The sequence below is a fragment of the Erpetoichthys calabaricus genome, chromosome 11, assembly GCF_900747795.2.
Source record: "Erpetoichthys calabaricus chromosome 11, fErpCal1.3, whole genome shotgun sequence".
Classification (NCBI taxonomy): Eukaryota; Metazoa; Chordata; class Cladistia; order Polypteriformes; family Polypteridae; genus Erpetoichthys; species Erpetoichthys calabaricus.
This window is the reverse complement of record NC_041404.2, coordinates 43,118,560-43,143,773: the sequence shown is the minus strand read 5'-3', so window position 1 is coordinate 43,143,773 and position 25,214 is coordinate 43,118,560. Positions and strand designations below refer to the sequence as shown.

The 25,214-nt window shown below is 37.1% G+C and overlaps 1 protein-coding gene across 16 annotated transcripts in view; it reads left to right on the top strand.

Moving 5' to 3' along the window:
- The window catches only part of LOC114661297 (protocadherin-10-like), a 287,170-nt gene that overhangs the window by 244,661 nt on the left and 17,295 nt on the right, over positions 1 to 25,214 (top strand). The window lies entirely within an intron of this gene.

Sequence of the window (25,214 nt, the reverse complement as noted above, 5' to 3'; positions counted from 1 at the left end):
TTTCAGTATTATGGTATACATTGATTGATTGATTAATTTAGTCCAGAAACTTGTGTTGTGTAGTAAAACAATATTTGTAAATTAAAAGACAAAGAAATGCTCCTCCACAATTGACTTACAATGGTAGGTCTGTGCTGCACCAGAGAAAATGTAACAACTTTCAAAAGATCTTTAAATGGGATCCATATAACTCAGGCAACAAGCCAAGGCTTTAAGGTTTCAGGGCAATTATAAGGAGATTGATTGAAACTATATTCACTCATTGTTTTGCTTTTATACTCACATCCTGGGTGTGGACATTTTTATTGCATTTTATTTTAACTTTTTGTTATGCTAAACAGCTACAGAATTCTGCTTTACTCTGTGATATTCTTCTCTTACATCTATGATATTTGTATTATGGTGTCCATTATACTGGTGTTGTTTTTATGAAAACTGCACCAATTCAAGTGTGCTTTAAACAGAAAGAAAACAAACAAACAAACAAACAAACACACACACACACACACGCACACACACAATTATCCTTCCTAAAAAAATACTCAACATTTATGATAAAAATTCATTACTTCCTACTTAATTTTATTATTATAAACATATCAGAAATGTTGATAGTATAATTTCTAAAATGAGAACTTAGATAATTAAAAATGCAATCATTTGGTACATTTTAACTATTTCATGTTTGCTCTGGTGCCATTCGGGTAGATACTTTTTAAATTAATAAAAAGTGTTTCATTTAACAATATAAGTTTTCAGTACAGATGAAAGTAGGCTTGAAAAATAAAAAATAATTGTAAAGCTCAATACTTGAATATAATATATGCCCTATGTGAATCAAACACAATTGTCCAGAGGTTATTGAAGAGTCAGAACAACATAGGCCTGAAAAGAATCACACCTGCAAGTGACAGAAGAGCAATATGTCTGCAATGACAAAAAAGAAAAAAGCATTCAACCATGAAGCTGGAAACTGTAAGAAACAAGTAAGCCCGCGATTCTCTAGAGAATCGTAAATCCAAGAATGGCAATCAGTTTCTGTTCCATCCGATATTTGGATGGATGACATATCATGGAGGGTGGGTGCATCTGGGGAAATGTCATTTAATTAAATAAGCATATCTGTACTAAAGCGGTTTCGTTTTGTGGAGACGTGATTCCGTTGCCTTTGCTGACACCGACTGCTGGCAGAGTGGAGCACAGCAAGTTTAGTTTACAGGTTGTGGTGTTCGTGTGCCAGCCACTGACTCTGGGAAGCCGCTGGGTTTGAGTCTGTGACCGTTATGTGATCTATATTACTGGCACAGTGGATTAGAGCAAGTGTAGTGTACAGGTTGTGTTGTTTGGGCGCCACGTATGCGCCTCGGTAGGAAGCCGCTGCGTGATGAAATATCATGGAGGGTGGGTGCGTTCTGGGATAGTTCATTTCAACGCGCTTCTGTTATTATGGCTGTGTTGTCGTATACGCGGTGGTGTGGGCGGTCGCGTCCGGGCAGCTGTACAACCTGGCGTGCACGCTTTACCTCAGGTTTAGTTCACAGGTCGTAGGCATGGTACAGTTTCCATTTAATTCAGTAACCCCATTTGAACTAAAGCGGTTTCTTTGTGTGGGCGCCTTCATTCACTGTTTTTATCCAAGTTGTTTGGGCACCACCTACTGACTCTGGGAAGCCGCTGCGTTTGACTCTGGGGCGCCGCGCCGCAGTGTGCTTGTGCCTCAGTGCGTCCGCCGTGCATAAATTAACTGTGGTTTAGTAAGATAGATTTTGCTAGAAAGGCAACTTTCTACAGCAGTATTTTGAATTCTGTCAGCAGATGGTGAAAGTCAAATAGACATTAGTAGCAATACGGAGTTACCAAAGAGTGCATGGTATGGCTGGAATTTTAGTCTCCATCAACCAACAAAGAAAGATTGACCAAATACCCTTCATTTGATAAGTAACATTATGGGGGACATTCTAGATCTATTTTCCTTGTAGGACAAGGAGCTGATTAATGGTGGAGAAGTGTGACATTTCACTCATACTTGTGATCCATTTCTATACAGCAGCTCTATAGAATTCTTACACAGAAAAGAGACACCACAAATAAATAAAAATTGTCCGGTGTGTGTTAGGATTAAGTTAGAGAAAAACATGTAGGAGGAAGGACAGAAGGCAGGATATGTGGTGAAGGATGCACCTGGTGTGGACAGTTATCACATTAGCACTGAAGAAAGAAATAAATACATGGAGTAAGAAATTGGTAGAAGAGCAGGTAGGAGTTAAACGTAGAAACATACACAGCAAAATAACCAAAGTTTAATTAACTCTAAAAGTGTTAAAAACCCTTATGTATTGTATGTTGAAATGGAAATATTGTTTTGATATGAACACTTTAAGTCAGCGGTTCTCAAACTGTGGGGCAAAGTAACAAAAAAGGGGGCACGAATGTTGCCATATGTGGCGTAATTTCGCTATTCATAGGGAAATTTTAAACTTTTAGTGGTGTATCGGCAGCAAAAAATATAGGAATAAATTTTATTAGGGTTTCAAAAAAACGTTAGGGGGCGCAATTAAAACTATTATGAAAACTCCTGTCGCAAATACGTAAAGGTTGAGAAATGATGCTTTAAGTGATAATTTAACATTGGTGATTTGGTGTGAAGACAGAAGAATATACTTAAGGAGAGTGAATGACCAGTATATTTGAAAGGATGGGTAATAAAGCAGAGATATCTATAGTCATAGATGGAAATCAGTGGAGTGCTTGGTTCAGGGTGAAGGATTCTCACAAAACAACCAGACTTAAGCAACTTAAAGAAGTGTGAGTAGGAGACACATCTTGTACTTGGTGAATGACCAGCAAGGCACCCATTGACAAGGAAAAGTATGAAAGACGAGAAAAGTCACTGCAAGAGCAAAAACCTTGATATGGGAAAATTTCAATAACATGAGGGTTACACAATAAAATCTTTTCCATCTGGAACTCATCAGCATCATTGATGCCAGACTTCATCTTTTATCCTTCAAGGTTCCAGGATTTTGTTTAGTCATTTTTGCAAGGGAAAACATGGAACTTGCCTTCTCAGTTTCATCCAGTAACAGGCAGAAATAAACACACACACACAATTAGAAACAACACAGGAAAAAACTTACACAGTAATTCTACAGTATGTATATAATTAGAGGACAGAATCTTTCATAACTACTTCTAGAAGTTTGATAGTGCATTTTACCTAAAATTGATTAATGATACATACTGTATGAAATATTCTACAGTTCTGTATTTTTTATTATCTCTTATACTGTATACCTTATTAAAAACACATATGGCACTAGGAATAAAGGAATTTCTGGAGCATTTGTGTGGATTTTTAAAAGTGACTCTCCTCTCTGATTTACTGAACTTAAGTTCTGCATGTAATGGGTGTCTGTCAACAGTTGAGATGATTTCCAATTATTTCAACATTGCCCTTTGACAAACACCAAATCATCTACATGCTTGTTGCTCAACAAAAAAAAAAAAACTGTCGATGTGTGTGTGCATAGCAAAGCTCTGTTGTTTTTTTAACAATCTGTAAGGCAGAAAATATGCAAGTGTCTTTTAGCATCTGCAATGCTATTGCTGGCTTTATAGGTCATTTGCCAGATACACATTGTGATGCCTGTTTACTTGTGAAAATGAAAGAGGTTTAATGTTGATATCTGATGGCTACTGCATGTAAAGGTCAGGGTATTAACTGAAATTGCATAGTTGTTTTCTTATGCATTGTGCAGTGCTTCTTTGTGCATGTGAGGCCCATACAATAAACAAATAAAAATTATTATTATTATTATTATTATTATTTTTATTATTATTATTATTATTATTATTATTATTATGTCCTGCGGTGGGTTGGCACCCTGCCCAGGATTGTTTCCTGCCTTGTGCCCTGTGTTGGCTGGGATTGGCTCCAGCAGATCCCCGTGACCCTGTGTTCGGATTCAGCGGGTTGGAAAATGGATGGATGGATGGATTATTATTATAAATGATAAAAGCATCGCTAAGAAGGAGGGTTACATTTTCTGTGGCACAACACAGCAAATAAGCTCATTTTTAAGCTTTCCTGCTCAGGGCTAGAAAGACTAACACATTAATAATGAAAAATATGTTGGCACAATTGTTTATAAAAATTGTCAGTTTCTCCCTAACATACTTCAACAAAGTGAAATACAGTATGTGGACTTATACAGTATATGCTATCAAAATGTCTTTCAGCCATAGACATCAAATGCAAGAAATGAAAGTGTGTGCAGGATAAGACATAAATAATGTTGTAGAGTTTTGCTTACTGTCAAAGCATTCTACCTTTGAGTATAAAATTCATTTGTTTTTTTTTTTTGCATGTATAACTTGATTTATATATAGGTGAATCACTGTAGACCTTGAGAACCATCAGATATTAGTTCAGAAGAAACAAAACAAAATAATAATAATCCATCCATCCATCCATTATCCAACCCGCTATATCCTAACTACAGGGTCACGGGGGTCTGCTCGAGCCAATCCCAGCCAACACAGGGCGCAAGGCAGGGAACAAACCCCAGGCAGGTCGCCAGCCCACCGCAGGGCACACACATCCACACACCAAGCACACATCCATCCATCCATTTTCCAACCCGCTGAATCCGAACACAGGGTCACGGGGGTCTGCTGGAGCCAATCCCAGCCAACACAGGGCACAAGGCAGGAAGCAATCCCAGGCAGGGTGCCAACCCACCACAGGACACACTCAAACACACCAAGCACACACTAGGGACAATTTTGGATCGCCAATGCACCTAACCTGCATGTCTTTGGGCTGTGGCAGAAACAAGGCAGGGAACAAATCCCGGGCGGGGCACCAGCCCACCGCAGATAATAATTATTATTATTAAGTATATACATCCTGCAAAAATGTGCTAAGGGGAACATTTTTAAAATGTTCTTCAAAAATAATACAATAAAATGTGACTTTCATGTTTATAATTAATATAGATGAAATTACATTAGATTACTATCACTAGATGACACAATGGCTTTCTGGTTAGGCACCTTGCATATTATGAGCCCTTATGAGCTATTCGGCACAGTTACTGCCTGTGTGGGTTCTTTGTAAAGTCTTGGAGCTTGGATGTTTTTTTTCAAGGTATTTTGGTTTCTTTGGATGTTTGAAGGATTTCAAAGACACATATCTTAAAAGTAGCCCAACATGAGAGTTGTTGTTTATAAGATTATTGTCTGTTGTGGACGGGTTTATATTATGGTTGTGTTTTGTTCTGCCTTGTGCCTTTTACTGCAACAATGGGATCTATTAACCTGCAAAACTGTAAAGTTAAAAGCACATTCAGAAAAGTGGATAGTTATATTTAGAGGGTTCTGGTAACAAGGATAAATTGATTAATGGGAAATTTTATCCTCCATGCTTTAAGCAAAGAATATGCAACCATCACATAGAGCTTATAGCCGGGTTACTATTATATTACACATTATTATGTACTGTATAGGTAAAAAAAACTCCTTGAAACTAATCAATCATTATTGGTAATTTGGGCTCTGTTCATTTAGGAAAACCAACTTATTTGTATGTTTAGCTGTCAGATATGGATTTGGCATTAACACAATGTTTATTGTTATATGACTATTAAATTAAGTGAATAATTATGCAGTGTGTATTCCTGATTTATAACATCAATGTGGAACAATGACCAAATGATAAAATGCAAGCTGCAAAGCTATAAGTTACATCCCACTTGTGAGTGAAAACTTATTCTGCTTGTGGTCACATTACAGAATGTAAGCAATTATTGTAAATAAAAATGAGAGAGAAACAGTGACTAGAGGTTTTCATTCTAGCCATTTTCTTAGTTAGTGACCAATTTTTGCTACTAATTAACTTATTTTGCCTTAATTTTAATTGACTTCCTATTTAAAACTTGGACCTCTTAATTTATATTTTTCCTTAATTAGTAGCTAAACAATAAAGAGGTAGAAAATGATCCAACACATAACCAGCTAGCCCTAGTCCAACATATAATGTCAGAAAATAAAGAAAGATAAAGGTCTCAGTGTTGATCTGTTCAAGTCCTCTTAGAAAAGAAAATCAACTGTTTTGGAAATGTCTGCAGTGGCAGAATGAAAGCAGCAACAGGACATGGAACTACAAAATGAGTTTAATTGCAGCAAGAATAAATTCTAGTTCAGAAACTGTTTTGAGTGAAATTGGTTGGAGTTTCAGGATCAAACTCACCTGGCCATCTGTTGGTCATCTGTTGGTTCACTTTGAATTATGAAAAAAAGAACCAGTTCAAAAGACTGGGTTAAAAATGGCAATAAAAATGAAGGAGAAACATTCAAATTAACAGTAGTAATCAGGAATTGGTGACTGATTAAGTGGTAGGAGGACAAATCTGTTGCCCTCCAAGAGACACCTGACATGTATATATACTTCAAAACTATACGTTTTCTTCAAATTTAATCAGTTGAAATGCAATGAATGACCTAAAATGGTGAAAAGGTAAGCAGTAAACAGCGAGAAGTTTAAACTTAAAGTTTAGGTTAACAAAAAATGAAAAAGGGAATTATCAGAATATTATAAATGAGCCTTCTTCATGGAACAACTAATAGGTTACAACATGCAGAAGTTCTGCAACAATTAAAGTAAAATAAACCTTGCAAGCTGAAGTAAACAATTTACACATGTAGGTGTCCGGACTTCTGTTGATTACTTAAAACTCCTATGTCTGCCTTAAAGCAGAGTTGGAACAGATTGTGTTACTACACCCTGTGAATTTGGACAATATTCCATTGATAATGAAATTAACAAATAAAATGAAACAGAGCATTATTACCCTTAGAAGTGCAGGCCTTTAATATAGAGAAATTGCAACAAGAAAATAAATAAATAAAAATGTCAGTTAGTCCAGTGGTGTCCTACACAATCCAAGGGCAATGGAAACTGGAAGACACTCTGGCAGACCCAAAGTCACAATCTAATCAAAAGACAAGTTTCTGAGGGTCACCAGCTTGCTTGATAGATCCCTCACAGTGCAACAGCATCAAGCACAGCTTACCATTAGTTTCTAATGTGAAGAGGAGACTTTGTGCTGCAGGTTTGACAGGGCAAGTAACAATAAGAAAGCCATTCCTTAAATGACAAAATAGGGCTTTGAAATACCGGCTGTGGAATACTGCAGACTGGAAGAATGTCTTATGGACCGATGAATTAAAATTTGAAATCTTTGGCTCATCACACAAGATGTTTGTTCGTTGTCAAGTTGGTGAAAGGATGGTTCTTCGGTGTGTGACACCAGCCTTCAAACATGGAGAAGGAAGTGTGATGGGCTGGGGATCTTTTTCTGGAGGCAGAGTTGGTGACTTGTACAAAGTAACTGGCATTCTGAATCACAAGGGTTACTGCACTTTGGCTGTTATATCAGCAAAAGGTGGCTAATTTGATTAATTCGAGAATTTAAACAATTATTTGTAGACTTAATGATTTCTTTACTTATTTTATTTATTTGCTAATGTTGATTTGTTCTATGCCTTGGTTTCATTAAACATTAAGACATTAAAACTATGTGCATTTCCATAACAACTGAAAAAACTGAGGTATTCTAAAACTTTTGACTGGTAGTATATATACAGTATATAGATACAGTATACTGTATGTGTGTTTAACAATATAAATGAAGAAATTCTGCACTGTTTATTCAGTCTTGACCTTTGACAAATTCTCTTATACTACTTGAAAGGCATGCATGTTCAGGTTCTTTCAACCTCTAAACATAAACTATCCATCCATCCATCCATTTTTTAACCCGCTGAATCCGAACACAGGGTCACGGGGGTCTGCTGGAGCCAATCCCAGCCAACACAGGGCACAAGGCAGGAACCAATCCTGAGCAGGGTGCCAACCCACCGCAGTAAACATAAAGTAAAATAAAACAAATATATATTTTTCCTCCATACCTTAATGAAAAGAGTATAGTATTTTTTTTTTCATTTTTTAATTTGGATGTAATAGTTTGAAAGGGTTCTATCATTTTTATTACAAATTTAAGTTATCAATACTGCCTCAGAGTGTCGCCCTTTACCAATCATTAAAGCTTTAGAAGCAACGCCGTAGAGCATGTGAAGGTCTTGTAAGTACTGTTTTAACAAAATATCCTCCATTAATACCGCATCCTGATTGCCTTTTTACCATTTCAGTGCTGTTTTTCGGATTTTTATCAGACATGAAAAAAATACTAATTCTGTTTATAATATTATCCAAAATATGCCGTATGGATACTGTTAACATGCGTTATTCTATACCAGAAGAAATGGAAGAAGGAACAGTTATAGGAAATATGGCTTCAGATATTGGGATAAATGCTGCTAACCTGTCGAAACGAAAGCTTCAGCTTGCTCTGGGTTCTGGGAAGCAATATTTAAATATTAACGAGTCCAACGGAAATGTATTCATTAAAGAGAAAATCGACCGGGAATTTATATGCGCATTTAAACCGGACTGCTTTATTAATATGGAAGTTGTAATGAGGGACCCTTTTGAAATATTCGGCATTGAAGTGGAGATATTGGATGTAAATGACAACGCTCCGAAATTTTCATTCACCTCGACTCAAATAAACATTTCAGAATCGGCTTTACAAGGGGAAAAATTTTTACCAATGAAAGCTATGGATCCAGATGTTGGCAATAATTCGGTATGTAGTTATGCACTGAATGAAAATTCATATTTTGACATATGGAAAGACAGATCGAATTTTGCGTATTTGGTAATTAAGAATGCATTAGACAGAGAAATACAAGTAGTACATAGCTTACTCCTAATGGCTGTAGACTGTGGAATCCCTAAACTGTCGGGCTCAGTGAATATCAGAGTAATTGTGCTTGATGCAAATGACAACGCTCCCACGTTTAATAAAGAAATTTACGAAGTGAATATTAGCGAAAACGCACCAATGGGTACAGTTGTTACTAAACTAAAAGCGTCGGACAATGACGAGGGTCTCAATGCAGAACTACGATATTCGTTTAATCCTCACACAGCCAGAGAAGTACTGGAAACGTTCATGCTGCATTCCAAAACTGGTGAAATCAGTGTTCGTGGCGTGTTAGACTTTGAAACGATCAAATACTTTGAATTTTATGTCCAAGCTAGAGACATCGGGCATATCCCATTAGAAGGGCTTTGCAAAATAATAATACACGTCAAAGATAGCAATGACAATTACCCAGAAATCATCATCACCTCCATTATGACGTCAGTGCTGGAGAATGTACCCCTGGGTACAGAAATCGCTCTTTTCAGCATTAAGGATCTCGACTCTGGGGACAATGGAAAAGTGGACTGTTACGTTTCAGAGAAATCTGATTTTTCACTTAAGCAGACGACAGAAAACTATTATGCTCTTATTACATCAGAGCCTATGGATCGAGAAACCAACCCTAGCTATAATATTACCATAATGGTTAAGGATAAAGGGATGCCACCTCTGGCTACAAGTAGAATAATTTCTATAAATCTTATTGATGTAAACGATAATCCACCACTCTTTTCACATGATTCATATAAGATTTCTGTTTCAGAAAATAATATACCAGGCTCAATGCTTTGTTCTATAACTGCCAATGACCCTGATGCAATGGAAAATAGTGTTATTAAATACTCACTTTATAATGATGGAAATGTGAACATGACATTATCAAAACTATTTTCCATTAACCAGGACAATGGGAATATTTATGCTCTGCAATCTTTTGATTATGAAAGACAGGGTTGTTTTATATTCCAAGTAGCCGCCATAGACTCAGGTGATCCTCCACTGAGTAGCAGTGTAACAGTCACCATAACTGTTCTTGATGTAAATGATAACACTCCCATCATTGTTTCTCCTTGGCGATCACATGGCTCTGTAGCCTCTGAGATGATACCAAGCTTTGCTGAAGAAGGACATCTAGTTACAAAAATAATAGCAATTGATGATGACTCTGTGCAAAATTCACGAATTACCTACCATCTGCTTCAGATTACTGATCAGACACTGTTCAGCTTAGATCGATACAATGGTGAACTGCGAACCAGAAGACGTCTTGGTCATAGAGATTCACCCAAACAAAGGCTGGTCATCCAAGCCCAGGATAATGGAAATCCTTCACTTTCATCTACTGTCACTATCCTTATTTCAAGATTTGATCCAGAATCAAAAAGTCTGCTAGCTGTGAATGATGAGGTTGTGGAGGTGGAAAACTTTTTGTCATTAGATATGTATTTAATTATTGGACTTGCTGCTCTTTCGTTTATTTTCCTACTAACTCTGATAATCCTTGTAATTTGCAAATGTCATCATAGTCCCCTGGGTGAAAACAATCAAAAGTCTTCAAACAACATGAACTGTTACAACCAAAGGAATTCAGTGATCTCTGAGCTACCTGCAAATTCAACGCTGATTTCTAGTGATGCTTACTGGCACAGCGTGCTTTTAGCAGAATCAAGAAAAGGAAAAATGCTTGTGAGGCAATCCATCCCCGATGGATCTGGCTTTATCATCTCAAGTTTAGAGAGGAACCCAGAACAGGGAACATTAAATGCCATGTGTCAAACGCCAGTAGAGGTAAGATTATTAAGAAACATTTTCAATAGCTTCAAACAGAATTTCAATCTTGAAGTTCAATGTAGGACATTGTGTCCCATTATGTACAGTTTCCAAACTAAACTTTTGCATGGGTGGCCCTTTAAAAACAATGGCAAACTTAAGAATGCATATAAAAGAAACAAGAACATTTTCTAAACAAATTGTGAAAAGCAGTACTTTGTACTGCTGAAGTAATAACTTGTAATTGTGTTAAGCTAAAAAAATTGATGTAAACACTGTATTATCATTTGCATAACAAATTCATATTTCACTTCAGATGTTCTGGACTTGTACTTTTAAACTGATGACTTTCCCTGAAATGCTTTCAATTACTCAATGTTAGATTTGTTTTATAGTGATAGTTTAATGCTGGTCAATTACTCCTAACACATTTTAAGGTTTCAGTTTCACTGTTCTTACATATACATATTCTTTTAATTGGCCTGCACCATAAAAAGGACAAAATTGAACAATCTTAATACATAATTCGCCTGCCTCCTCACTCACTCACTCACGTCCGTCCGAAGCCGAATGCGCAGTCGCCTTCTGCGCAGCTGCCCAAAAAACCTTGCGAGACCGACATCCAACCCCAACATCGTGGCAGGCGGCGGATTTACGGCCCCAAAAATTCAAAGAGAAAGGCGACTTCGATTAAAGCTCTAGAGGCCTGAAAAGCGATTTCGACTACAGCTCGAGGCCTGTTTACGCATTCTGATTCAATTACGCATTCATTCAATACACCTATATCAGGTTTGTGGTGCTTATACTTATTACTATTCCATATTGTACTGGAACATTCATCATTCAATATTATACTATAGGCCTGGAAAATTCATCAACTAACAGTACAAGCCTGTACAGTAATGAGTAAAGCGGACTACAATTATTACAAAACAACTTCTTTGTTACTTATCATTTGTTCTTCATACACTGCTGACACAAACTCGTGCCCATTTCATCTTACGTTGTCGAAACGGGCTCTTTGTCTAGTCTACAAATAATGTAAAGGCATAGAAGAGAACACCATACCAGTACAGCAACAGCACTCTAGATAATTTCCAGGCAAAGCTAAATTTGTTTTTGTAAGTTTGTGGTGGCTCTGAGGCTATGGATTTGTGCTCTTTTCTGGAAGGCTGCTGGTTCAAATCTTGTTACTGTCAGAAAGGATGCTACTACACTGGGCCCTTGAGCAAGGCCCTTAGCCTGAAAATGATTCCAGTGTGCTGTACAATGGCTGACTCTGTGCTTGAACCTCAAAGGTCATACTAAAGGACAATTTCCCCTTGGGGTTTAACACAGGATACAAAAAAAAATTATATATTAAAAATAAATTTATATTTTCTTTCTTTTTGCTTTCCAAAAAAATTAAAGTAAATGTGAGACCAGTTCAGTTTACCAGTATCTTTGGATTATAGGAATATCCTTGTGGAAAATTCTTGTAAGTCTTCCCAAGTGATTTTTGCAGCAACAGTTTAACGCTAAAGCAATGATGGAGACTTTGAATAATGAAATCATTACAAAGGTAAAATGAATTTTGTCACATTTTGCATAAACTTCCCTATGTGTAACAACACAAATGTCTAAGGAATATTTTGTCTCTTAGATTTTGGTTTGAAGTATTATGCTTTTTATAGAATGTTGCATAAAAGTCTTGCTTTAATATTGTTTTTGTTTGCTGTAGCATAAAACTGAAAACGACAATCCTCACCTTCCTCCCACTCCAATATTAATTTCTACTCATGTTTATGTGCATGGGTTTTTTTCTAGCAGAATCAAAAACAACAACAATTCTTATGAGGCATTCCATTCCTAATTTTCATTATGTCAGTAGGAGAGGCCATGTCTCGAACACCAGTGGAGTTAAGACTGTTAAGAGGCATTTTCAATACTTTAAAATTGCTTTAAAGTTAAAAGCTGAAAGTCAGGAATATTGCACTGTGGTGGAAGATGGAGAAGCTGTTCACATATCACTTTAGAAAGATAAGAACATACATGGACTCTAGGTTATTTTGTGTCTAAAGGCCAAGCTTATTAGTGCACCATTCGAACTGTTCGGTTGCTGTTCCATGCAGCAGGATCCCCTAGTTATGATCTGAACCCTAGGTGAATACCTAATTTACCTTAATGGTGGTGCTTGTATACTGTATCAGGAAGGAAAAGAAATACAATTTTCAAAACTTACTGGAGGCAGCAAAGTGCTAGCACATGAGACATACAGATCCCTTTCTCTGGTTATGAACTGGTACTGGACCCAAACCTGGCATAGTAGTTGCCTGGCGTTATGATCTTTGAGAATTCTAATTTTTTGTACAGTTCCTAATGGATGACGTAATGATGTACGGAAGAGAACCTGAATTTCAAACCTGTTTTGTTGTATCTTATTTAATTAAAGCTTCTTGTTTAAAGCTTGTTTTTATGTTGTAACGACGGATGCAGCCATTTTAGGGTATTGTTTTAACCAGGATATGAAATCCTTCCCAGAATTCAACATAGTGCTTTAATTTGGGTGATGTGTTTAAAGTTGAGAGTTCCAGGGTATTTGAGCCAGCCTCAATGAAAACTTCACATTACAAAAAAAAAAACAAAAGTATTTTTTCTAGACAACAAATTGAATTGAGCATATGATAGAAAACTGGGAACCACGGAGGGGCCTGCCTGTAAAGGTCTGCAGCAAGATCCACTTGGATTATTATGGCGGGTTTACTAAATACGAAACGTATTTAATTATGTGCGAAACAGCGCCATCTGCTGGAAATCGGAGGAAGTTCTCAAGATATTACTAGAAAAGCTACTGAAAGACAGTTTTCAACAATAGTTAATAGTTTATTAGTTTTCACCTCTCCTATTTGATTTGAGAAATGAGCAGTTATGGTTTGTTATTTAACTAGAATTCTCATTAAATTGCCATACCTTAACATATAATTCTGTTTGTTGTTCGAGCACATTGTGATCAGCCTCATAAATTCACATTAGATTTACAATATCTACTGTTTCTTGTAAAACATGGTCAGCAATTGTGAAAGGAAACTGGTTAGATAGCTGTTATATTTTATTTATTTCATTTATATATAGGAAAGGACTAAGCTTACACACTTAAAAGTGTGACAACAATTACCATTTCTCGGAAGTTCTTGGAGAAGTTAACATGCATCACTGTTTATTGTTTCATCACAGTAGAGGATAAGAACTTATTAAACATGTCTAATTAGTAGATTTCACTGGACAAAAAATAATTTATTCCTGTCACCCACTTAACACTAAATTTCATCTCCCTGCTCTTGCTAACATCTTAGATGCAACCTATCAGTCTGTAATAATTACTATGTATTATGTTCATTATGGAAGTTATTAGTAGGTACAGTGTGCCTCCATATGTGACAGATTGTTTCATCAAATAATTGGCTGCAAAAGGATGTAAATGTTAGTTGCCACAACATTCTTTATTACATTTTACACAAGATACAGAGTACATACATTTGAATTCTACTTAACACTCAGTGCAGACAGGATCATTGGATTATGTAGAAACCATTTCCGGAGAGGTCACCAGTTTATCATAGGGTTCACTCACACCATGCACACACATTTTCACATCGGTCATATTAAGGCCTGGTAATTATTACTAAAATGTATTGCTTTGTGAAGCAAAACGAAAAGGAAAAACAATGCTGAAAAGTATAAGCTATTTAAACTACACACAGACAGAAACTAGACTTGGGATTCAAACTCAGGTTTCTGGATTCATGAGGTGGAAATGCTAACCATTGCAACTCCATGCTCTCTGTTAATCATGTGTTTCCTCATAATGTTTATTAATACAGTATTTCATTTGTTTCACCTGCTTTTTTGTACTGTAGGCTTAATTTCATTCTGGTCAAAAACCTATTTTTAAGTGCTGTATTTCAATCTTGCTGGTTTTGTAAACAATTTTGTAAGGGTAATGCTTGAACATAATTCATATTATGCAAAGATAAAAAAGAAGTTATTGTTTTGCCATAATATGAAATTTTATATTAATGAGAGCTAAAGATTATAAGGAAAAAGCAGAGGGAATGAAAATCCTCTTTGGAGCTTAAAGTTGACTGTCAGATGCTGACTGAATATAGAAAACAGCAGTATCTATAAATATGCACATCTGGTGATACTAATGAAATATTTCATTAAAATTGTTTAGTGATGCTTACATCAGCACTACAGCAAGTACACAAACAGGCATCACACTCCATGATTTCTATATGCCCTCCTATTTGAAATTATATAAATCTATAGATGCAGAAGCAAATTAAAAGCTTGAGGCACAACATTATGAAAGAAAATCAGTAGATCCTTTATGACAATGACATCTCAAATTTCAATTTTAACTTTTTATTTTTTAATTATTACAAATGTAATGACTTATTTTATATAAATGTGATGAATGTCTTGCATAATAAGCTAATAAGCATGTTTGTTTATAATTATCAAATTGCACTACATTTTATCATAGTTGTTACTATGAACTAGAATGCTTTTATTTGGGTAAGGAGTATCAGTGTTTAGCAGTGCTGCCAGGTGGCAATGTATTGGTTTCCAGGGCATTAACCCCTTAACTTTGGTGTTCAGCCCCTAATCTTTGAAAGCCTCCCATCATGCCCAATGGACTTTGGCTTCCTGCCCTCCTTCCTCATATTCTGTATTCTTATATGCACGGATGACTCAATTGCATGAAAACTCCATTTTCAAAGTGAAGGCTAAGCCCTTAATAAATGTTCCCTCAAAAATCCAGTGATCTGCATGTGCCTATTGATTGTATGGAATCTGTGTGAAAACTGTTGCTAGTACAGTATAAACAAATAAAGTAAAATTGATGTGCACAATATGGTGTATTCAAACAGTACTTAGACTTAATACACTTTCTGTACACTTTATTGTGATGCAAATTTAATTAGAAATAGAAATGTTTGCTATTTACTCCCAATAGTCTGCACTCAATAACCCAACTGAATGTTACTCCATGCATGCATTTTCTTACTTATTTAAATTGTGAAAAAATAAAATGGGAAGTGGTGTCCACTCAGCATAGAACCTTTCTGATTGAGAGATGTTAAATCATTAAAGAGTGGCGCCTGTTTTTGCAAAGTAAGGTGATGGAATTGAAAAAGCAGCCCTTGGAACTGCTAGCCAACACTGACTGGCTGAGAAAAGGGTCAAGTCGTGTTATCAGTATCATGAGTACTCAAACCCTGGTAAAAGACAGCAGGTTACTGACTGGGAGTGTAAAAAACTCAGACAAATAGTCTAAGTATGAGTTTGATTAAACTACACTCCTTAAGTCTCCCTTTGAGTGGAGATCCACAGCCTGGTTCAACGCCATATCAGCAGTTTTAAATGTACTCATATAATGTTAAAGCAGTGGTTGAGAAACTCAGTCCTGGAGACCCTCTGAAGCTACATGTTATTGTTCCAACTAGATTCACTATCTGAAAACTTTGACAGTGGTGAGGTCTGCAATAGGAATGATGGATGCGTTTAAAGTGGAGGTTGGATTACATCAGGGATTGGCTCTGAGCCCTTTCTTATTTGCAATGGTGGTGGACAGGTTGACAAAAGAGATTAGACAGGAGTCCTTGAGAATTATGATTTTTGTGGATGACATTGGGATCTGTAATGAGAGTAGGGAGCGGGTGACGTTGGAGAGGTGGAGACATGCTCTAGAGAGGAAAGGAATAAAGGTCAGTAGGACTGAGAGGGAGGTCAGAGGAATGGTGAGGATGCAGGCAGTAGAGTTGGTGAAGGTGGATGAGTTTAAAATCTTGGGATCTACAGTACAGAGTAATGGGGAGTGTGGAAGAGAGGTGAAGAAGATAGTGCAGGCAGGGTGGAGTGGGTGAAAAGAGTGTCAGGAGTGATTTGTGACAAATGGGTACCAGCTAGAATTAAAGGGAAGGTCTAGAAGAAAGCAATGAGATCATCTATGTTTTTGGGTAGGAGACGGTGGTACTGAATAAAGAGAGAAGATGGAGCTGGAAGTGGCACAGTTAAAAATGTTAAGACTTTCATTGGGCATGACAAGGATGGACAGGATTAGGAACAAGTATATTAGGGGGTCTTATCAGGTTGGACGGTTTGCAGACAAAGCCAGACAAGTGAGATTGCATAGGTTTGGACATGAATGGAGGGGAGATGCTGGGTATATTGGGGGAAGGTTTATGAATGTGGTGAGAGAGGACATGCAGGTAATGGGTATTACAGAGCAAAATGCTGAGGACATGAAGATATGGAAAAAAAGATGATCCACTGTGGTGACCCCCTAACAGGAACAGCACAAAGAGGAAGAAGATTCACAATCATAGATAATTGATAATAACTAATCTCTTTAAATTAACTGTTCTTTTTTCTCTTCTCTTATTCTGCATTTAGAAAAGCACAGCACTGTGATTGTGATAGATAGATAGATAGATAGATAGATAGATAGATAGATAGATAGATAGATAGATAGATAGATAGATAGATAGATAGATAGATAGATAGATAGATAGATAGATAGATAGATAGATAGATAGATACTTTATTAATCCAATCCCAAGGGGAAATTCACATACTCCAGCAGCATACTGATAAAGAAACAATATTGAATTAAAGAGTGATAAAAATGCAGGTAAAACAGACAATAACTTTGTATAGTGTTAATGTTTCTTACTAAATTGGCAAAGTTGCCGTCCTTCAGCATTCAGTGGTAGTTGTATCTGTGTCTGCACTACTCATTATTAATTTTCAGTGTTTGGATGCAAGTGAGGAAGAAACACAAAAAGCACAATTAAAAAGAAAATGTTAAAAGAAAGTCAGACATTTAAAGGTATGAAAAAATACAAAATTCTGAAATTCTTCTAAATTTAAATATCATAGTATCATGCTTTCTGAACACAAAATAAGAGAAGAATGAAATGACTGGCTATTTAAGCAATTATAGAAATTAAAGATAAAAGTGATTCACTGATTTGTCAAAGTAGTTGGAATAAAAACATGAGTCTAGAGTGGATACATCAGGATTGAAATATGGAACTGATGCTCCCAATCAAGGGTGTCAAACCTTTATCTGCAGTGGCTGTAGGTTTTCATTACGGCCACTTTCTTAAAAGAATACCCTACCCATAAATTGTATTTTTTTTATATGTTACTTACCCCATGTACATTGCAGAAGCAAATGAGAAAAAAAAATCTCATGTTTTCATGAAAAATAAAGAGAAAAATATTATGATGTTATAGAAACTAAAAGTGAACAATTCTGCAGATGCAACAACAAAAAATATGATAAACATCCATGGCAAAAAAAAGATAATATACAGTATCATATCACTCATATCAAAGAATCCATATATCCAGTCATAATGTGCAAAACACATGAGTTTTTGAAAAACAGCAAACATCGAAAACAGCAAACTAAAGCTTCTTCAATTGAAGAAAGGACTTTTGGCCAACAAATGAGGGAAGTGACGGGGCTGTCCTTCAACAAGTCAACATTTGTATTACTACCTTTGATGAAGCAACAGAAGTGTGGTTAGACTGGACATTAATGCAGCAAATCATTTTTGAGGAAATATTACTTCTTCTTCAAAAATTTCAAGAGCATGTTTCTGACTGTTCCACTCCTTGGTTACACACTATTTCAATTCAATCATTTCACAGATGCGATTTAGAATTCATTAACTTATAATAGATTTTCTTAGTATCAATTAAAAAGGACATGCCCACCCCAGCAACACTTTGTTATTTGTAAAATCCTACACTGCAGGTGGCTTTCTGACATTTTATGCTTTCACAATTCTTGGTAAGAAAGCATCTTATTTCCTCCTGCTGCAAATTTTAAATGACGCAAAGCAGTATTAGAAGAATTGTGGTCATTTGATTGATAATTTTTCTGTGTAATTTGTGAAGATGGTAATGTTTGCAGTACTTGTGAAGATCTGATCGCTTTTGACTAGATTAAAGTTATGTGCTTCATGTATTATTAGCTTCATGTATTATTAGTATAAGTGTGCAAACACTGCCAATTCTAACAGCATACTTTATTACAAGCAAGTCATATAGCCATGTAAGATTACAAGAATATAAGAATTCTGACAGTTTAGTGGAGACCACTCGGTCCATCACTCTCATTTGATGCAGTTTCATTGCTCACTTCACTGCCTGTAAAAAATTTTAACTGTCAGTTCTTGCATTTGAAAAGCAAGCAAACAAAAGCTGTCATTATTTTTCATAATGATAGAGAGCCAAGAAATTCAGTTAATCAGTAAAAGATACTGTGTACTGTAATAATTATGACATTGTAGGTGCATCATTTAATTCTGAAGTGTTTGGACTTTGGAAACATTAAAATTATCTGTTCTGAACGTATAAAGCAATATGTAATACACTTATGCACAAGGTCTGCATTGAGAGGTGGCATCACCAGATAACATTCATCAGCAGATTTGAGTGGCCAAGAAGAAGCACTGGACCTCGGAAGTGTCTCTCTCTCTCTCTCTCTCTCTCTCTCTTTATATATATATATATATATATATATATATATATATCGGATTCAGCGGGTTGGAAAATGGATGGATATATATATATATATATATATATATATACTGTATATATATATATATATAGAGAGAGAGATAGATAGACAGATATATATATATATATATATATATATATATATATATATATATATATATATATATAGATGCAAACATGCAGACTACTCTGTAGGCAAGTATTAAGGATTTAAACTTAATATGTGTCACTACATGAAACCAGTGTACTGACCTGAAGAGAGCAGTGACATGTGCTGCCCTTGACTGGCTGAACACCAGTATATTGAATCATTTGCAGTGGCTTGGTGACACATGCTGGTGCCCTTGCCATTAAAGAGTTGCAGTAGTCCAGTCGTGACCAGACCACAGCCTGGACTAGGAGTTGTGTTGCATTCTCTGTCAGATTCGGTCTAGTCTTGCAGATATTGTACAGATTGAATCTGCCAAACAGTGAGTGTGTAGCAACAAGGTCCTTCAAGGACAGCTGGTCATCAATCACCACCCTAAAGTTACATACTGACCTGGCAGGTGTTAGTCAAAATTCAAAATTCAAAATGAACCAAGCTGAATAGATAGCAGATGCTGAATAGACAGACAAGCTGGGATAACAAGAAGGTCCATCTTTGTCAGGTTCTTTTATCCAGGTTAGAATACCAGTGAGACATGAAGAGAATCAACCAGATACTGTGTGGTCCTTTGGAGAAAGTGACACGTATAGCTGTACATCATCAACATAGCAGTGATAACCTTTCAATATTGTTTTTCAGCCTTGTGTATGGAGATTTCCCAGGATTCTCTGAATCTTTTAATGATATTATGTACTGTAGATGTTGAAATCCCCTAATTATTTGCAATTTTATGTTAAGGAATGTTATTTTTAAATTGGTGTAGCATTTGTCCACACTATTTTTCACAGAGTAGTGAACTTCTCTCAGTCTTTAATTCTAAGAGACTCTGCCTCCTTGGGATGCTGTTTTTACACCCAATTATGATACTCATCTGCTGCCAGATAACCTAATTAGTTGTGAGATGTACCACCAGGTGTTTTTTTTAGCATTCAACAGCTTTTCCAGTCTTTTGTTGCCCTGCCCAAATATTTTTTAAATGTGTTCTTAAATTCAAAATGAGCATGTATTTTTCATAAAACAGTGAAATTTCTCAGTTTCACCATTTCAAATCTTGTCTTTATTTTATTTTCAATTAAATATGGGTTTAAATGATTTGCAGATCATTGCATTCTGTTTTAATTTACATTTCACACAACATCCCAAGTGTTTTGGAAGTGCAGTTGAGTTAAACTTTGGGCTGAAGCCCAGAAAACTACAAAACATCATCATAAGGGTCACTTTGTAGCAAGGTCTACCATAATATTGTGACATCATTCATTCTCAGACATGGCATGCTACTGTACACTTGGACTTGGACTGGGACTACGATTCTGCATAAATAATAATATTAATAATAATAATAATAATAATAATTCTTTAATAATAATAATACATTTTATTTATATAGCACCTTTCCCATGCTCAAGGCACTTACAGAATATAATAAAGAACGGCAGAATATACAGTATATAGCATTGTACAAACCAGATAAATAAATAAAGAAGATTAAGACAGTAAATTCTGAAAAAAAACAGACAATATAATTGATGGTCTTGCACACACACACATACAGGTTACATGAGCATCTTGACAGAGAAGTAAACTGAGAGAAAGGTAATAAAGTCAAGTAGAGCTAAAAGCTTTCCTGAACAGATGAGTTTTGAGTTGTTTTTTAAAAGAATTCATGGAGTCAGCTGAGCTGATTAATTTCGGTAGGTCATTCCAGAGTCTGGGCGCTATACAGCTGAAGGCCCTGTCACCCATGGAGTGTAGATTAGTGAGGGGCACAACAGGATTACCAGAATCAGAGGACCTTAGTGGGCGGGCAGGCACATAGTGATGGAGAAGGTCACTGATGTAGTTTGGTGCAAGGTTATTTAAAGCTTTGTAGGTTATTAGTAGGATTTTATATTCGATTCTGTAGGACACAGGGAGCCAGTGAAGACGGAGCAGGATGGGTGTGATGTGCTCGCTGCTGCTGGTTCGAGTAAGGACTCTTGCAGCTGAGTTTTGAATAAGCTGGAGCTGTGATATAAGATTAGAAGGGGCACCTGCCAGTAGGGAATTACAATAATCGATGCGGGATTTGATAAAAGCATGGACAAGTTTCTCAGCATTAGAGAAGGAGAGGAAGGAGCGAACACAGGATTTGTTACGGAGGTGAAAGTAAGAAAGTTTCTTAATGTGATTTATGTGGGCGGAATAAGTGAGGGAGGAATCAAAAATGACACCAAGATTTTTTACAGTAGAGGCAGGTCTGATGAGATCACTGCCAAGATGGACTGGGAAGGAGCTCATTTTATTAAGTTGCATTTTAGTCCCAATTTGCAGGAGTTCAGTTTTATTGCAATTTAATTTTAAAGAGTTCTGCTCCATCCAGATTTTAATTTCACTAAGGCAGGTTGTGAGCTGAGAAAGCTCTGATGAAGTTCCACTTTTAACATTGAAGTAGAGCTGAGTATCATCTGCATAAAAATGATAACCCAATCCATAACAATGGATAATATGGCCAAGGGGAAGCATATAAATACAGAAAAGCAGAGGACCGAGGACAGAGCCCTGAGGGACTCCTTGTGTGACTGGCACGGAGTTGGATCTGCTGTTGCCAAGACTAACAAACTCTTGCCTATCAGTCAGATAGGACTTCAACCACTGGAGGGCAGTGCCAAAGATACCCAGCATGTTCTCCATTCTGGACAGTAGGATGTCATGTCTAACAGTGTCAAATGCTGCACTGAGGTCTAACAGAATTAATATGCTAGTTTGTCCAGAGTCTGCTGCCATAAGCAAATCATTGGTTACCCGTAGCAGAGCAGTTTCACAGCTGTGCCGCGCCCTGAAACCAGACTGAAAGGGTTCCATCAAATTATTAGAGGTTAGGTAATTGGTGAGTTGGGAAGCTACAACATGCTCAAGAACTTTTGACAGGAAAGGTAAGTGGGAAATAGGCCGGAGATTGTTAAGATTGTCAGCATCAAGGCCAGACTTTTTTAACATTGGGGTTACAGAAGCAATTTTAAAGGTGAGCGGCACGGAGCCAGTGTCAAGGGATGAGTTTATTATTGTTGTAACAGTCGGGATTATGGCATGAAGGCAGGATTTAAGTAGTGTGGTGGGGATGGTGTCCAGTACACAAGTAGTCGGCCTCATCTTACAAAGCAGGTTATTAACAAATGCAGAAGTGACTGGTGAGAACTTAGAGAAGGAGCTGGATGGAGTGGGAAAACAGGGAGAGATATAAACAGATGATATATTTATTATGTTAGTTGAATTATTTTACATTTATATACCACTTTTCTCACTACTCAAAGCACTTTATATTGTGAATGGAGAGCCACTTCAACTACCACTAACGTGTAGCATCCACCTGGATGATGCGATGGCAGCCATTTTTGCACCAGTATCCTCACTATATGTTAGCTATTAGGTGATGAAGTGATGAGAGAGATAGAGAATTAGAGACAGGGGATAATTATTGTGCCAAAATGACTAGGCTGAGGTGAGAAGTCAACATGCACCCTACTCTTTACGAAGGATTTCAAGGGATGTCCAGGGATCAGAGAGTCAGGAAGTTGGCTTTACATCTCATCCGGATACATAAATCCTTCCTATGTTGTACTCTGAGGCAGGACAAATTCTTACCCTAGTGTGACTTTTCATGCAATTCCTAGAAAGAATTCTGAGATGCTTGAAAAATATGGACACTGGATGAAGCATTGGAACAGTTTAGTTATTAGCTAAAAAAACAAGCCTGATGGACTGAATGGTCTCCCCTCAATGGTCAATTTTCTCATATTCTTATGAAATTAGACAGTTTTCAGTATGAAAGTTACTAAAATGAAAGTTTTCAAGTTTAATTTCTCATCACTGACTCCTTGCTTGACCTTATATCCATCCTCTTCCCAGTTGAGGACATTTTTTGACAATTTCTGCCTAAAGGGAGAACATCATAATAAAGCCTTGTTATGCAGTAAATAAAGGAAGGACAGTCATATTTTCACTAAAACTGTGTTCACTAAAATTGTGTTTGTGTCAGATTTAAATATGTCTTTATTTAAACACTGGTTCCAAATAGAAAAAAATACAGAGTTTATGTTATAAAATAAAGTATTTTTCAAATTCAAGTAATGTCAGGTGAGTTTTCTCACTTCTGAGGTGTTCCCAGACATGTCAACTGTGCCTGTGAAAAGTTTCATGTTGATAACTCAAAGAAATAAATAGTTACAGCATTTGGCACCATGGGCACCTCTCGCACCTACAGAACCTTTCCAGAGAGCAATGCCCAAAATATAACTAAACTAGACATTAAGCCTGTTACAATAACGTGCGCTAGAACAGTAGTCCATAAACATTAGTAGGAACAGTCAATATTAAATTACAAGGGACCTTTTACCTCATTAAATTTTTCCCGTAAAATGCCTGTAATTTTCTCTGACAGTAATACTGGTTTTGCTGTCTGTAATATGCGTTTAATTTTCTGTCACAACAGTGGGCAATCAGCAGATTCTCCCCAACAACTGATGTAATGTGCGCGAAAATAAATCTACTTTTAAAAGTCTTCGTATTGTAATATCATGAAAATTCGTATATTTAGGAAAACTCCTTCAATGACTGTGTGAAGGACGGCCGGGTCCCATGCCCGGCAGGGACGCCCCTGCTGCATCTGTTCTGGGGGAGCAGCCATGGACACTTCAGTACCTCCCCTGGGATGCTTGGTGGCAGCCTCCCTGGCGGACGATGATTCCCCAACCTGGCGCATGGCTCCATGGGAGATGGAGTACTCCACAGCCTGGTTGGGGGCTTGGATGGCTGCTAGGGGGAGCTGCATTGAGTCTGCAGCTCAGCTGGTCGAATCTGTGGCCCCACCCGGAAATACAATTAGGACCAGGTGGTCAAGCACCTGGAACGCTTCTGGATGGTTTATAAAAAGGGCCAGCCACCACCACTCAGGGAGCCAGAGTCGGGAGGACACGGGGACGGCGTGCCCCACGGCTGAAGAAAAATAAAAGTGTTTTATTTAAGTATGTGCCTCTGCCTCAGTCTGTGCCGGGTCGGGCGCTATATAGCGTCTTTCACAACTGACACTTTACACTTTACCGGGCCAAGCTTCTTAATCGCAAATCTGACATCCTCAGAGTGAACACTTGCACAACAATGGGAAGCTGGTCTCCGCGTCTCAGTACCCGATTGGATTTTTCGTGTTTTATGTTTTAGGTCTTACCTCATTTACCGAAATCCGATTGGATCTGCCGCGCAATATTTTATAGGTCCTGCCCTCACTCTTGTGTGATGCGTCAGGCGGCCTTTGAAGCATCGCACCGTATTCCGTGCATGTACACTTCACCAAAAGACACACACACATGGACACTGGACACACACAGGGGTTTTATTAAAGAGGATAATACATTTACATAAAATAACATAAAATATTTATATAAAATATAAATAATTTCTCACATATACACACAAATATAGTTACCTTATCTGCACACACACACACACACACACACACACCCCATACACACACACCCCCCCTCTAATCTTTGACAGTATCCTTTTTTCAAATGTGGGCATGTTATACATTGTTGGAAATGTCTCAGTCTTGGCTTTAAAAGAGGATGAAGCTTGCAATGGCATGACCCACTGAGCTAGAGCAACCTGACCTGAACCACCATATCACGCATGATAAACGGACACACACTCCTTCTCTTTAACTGCACATATCTCACTAACACTTTGTCCTACAGTGCCAACTTGGGCTAGTTTTACTTAACAGAGGCTGCTGTAAATTTTGATATGTAACATGTTTAGATTCGCTCCTGCACTTTTAAGTTATATTCGACAACACATGGAAATCACTCTCAAACTTCCAGCTCACTGAGCCATTCTTCAGAGGCCTGGCAAGCCCA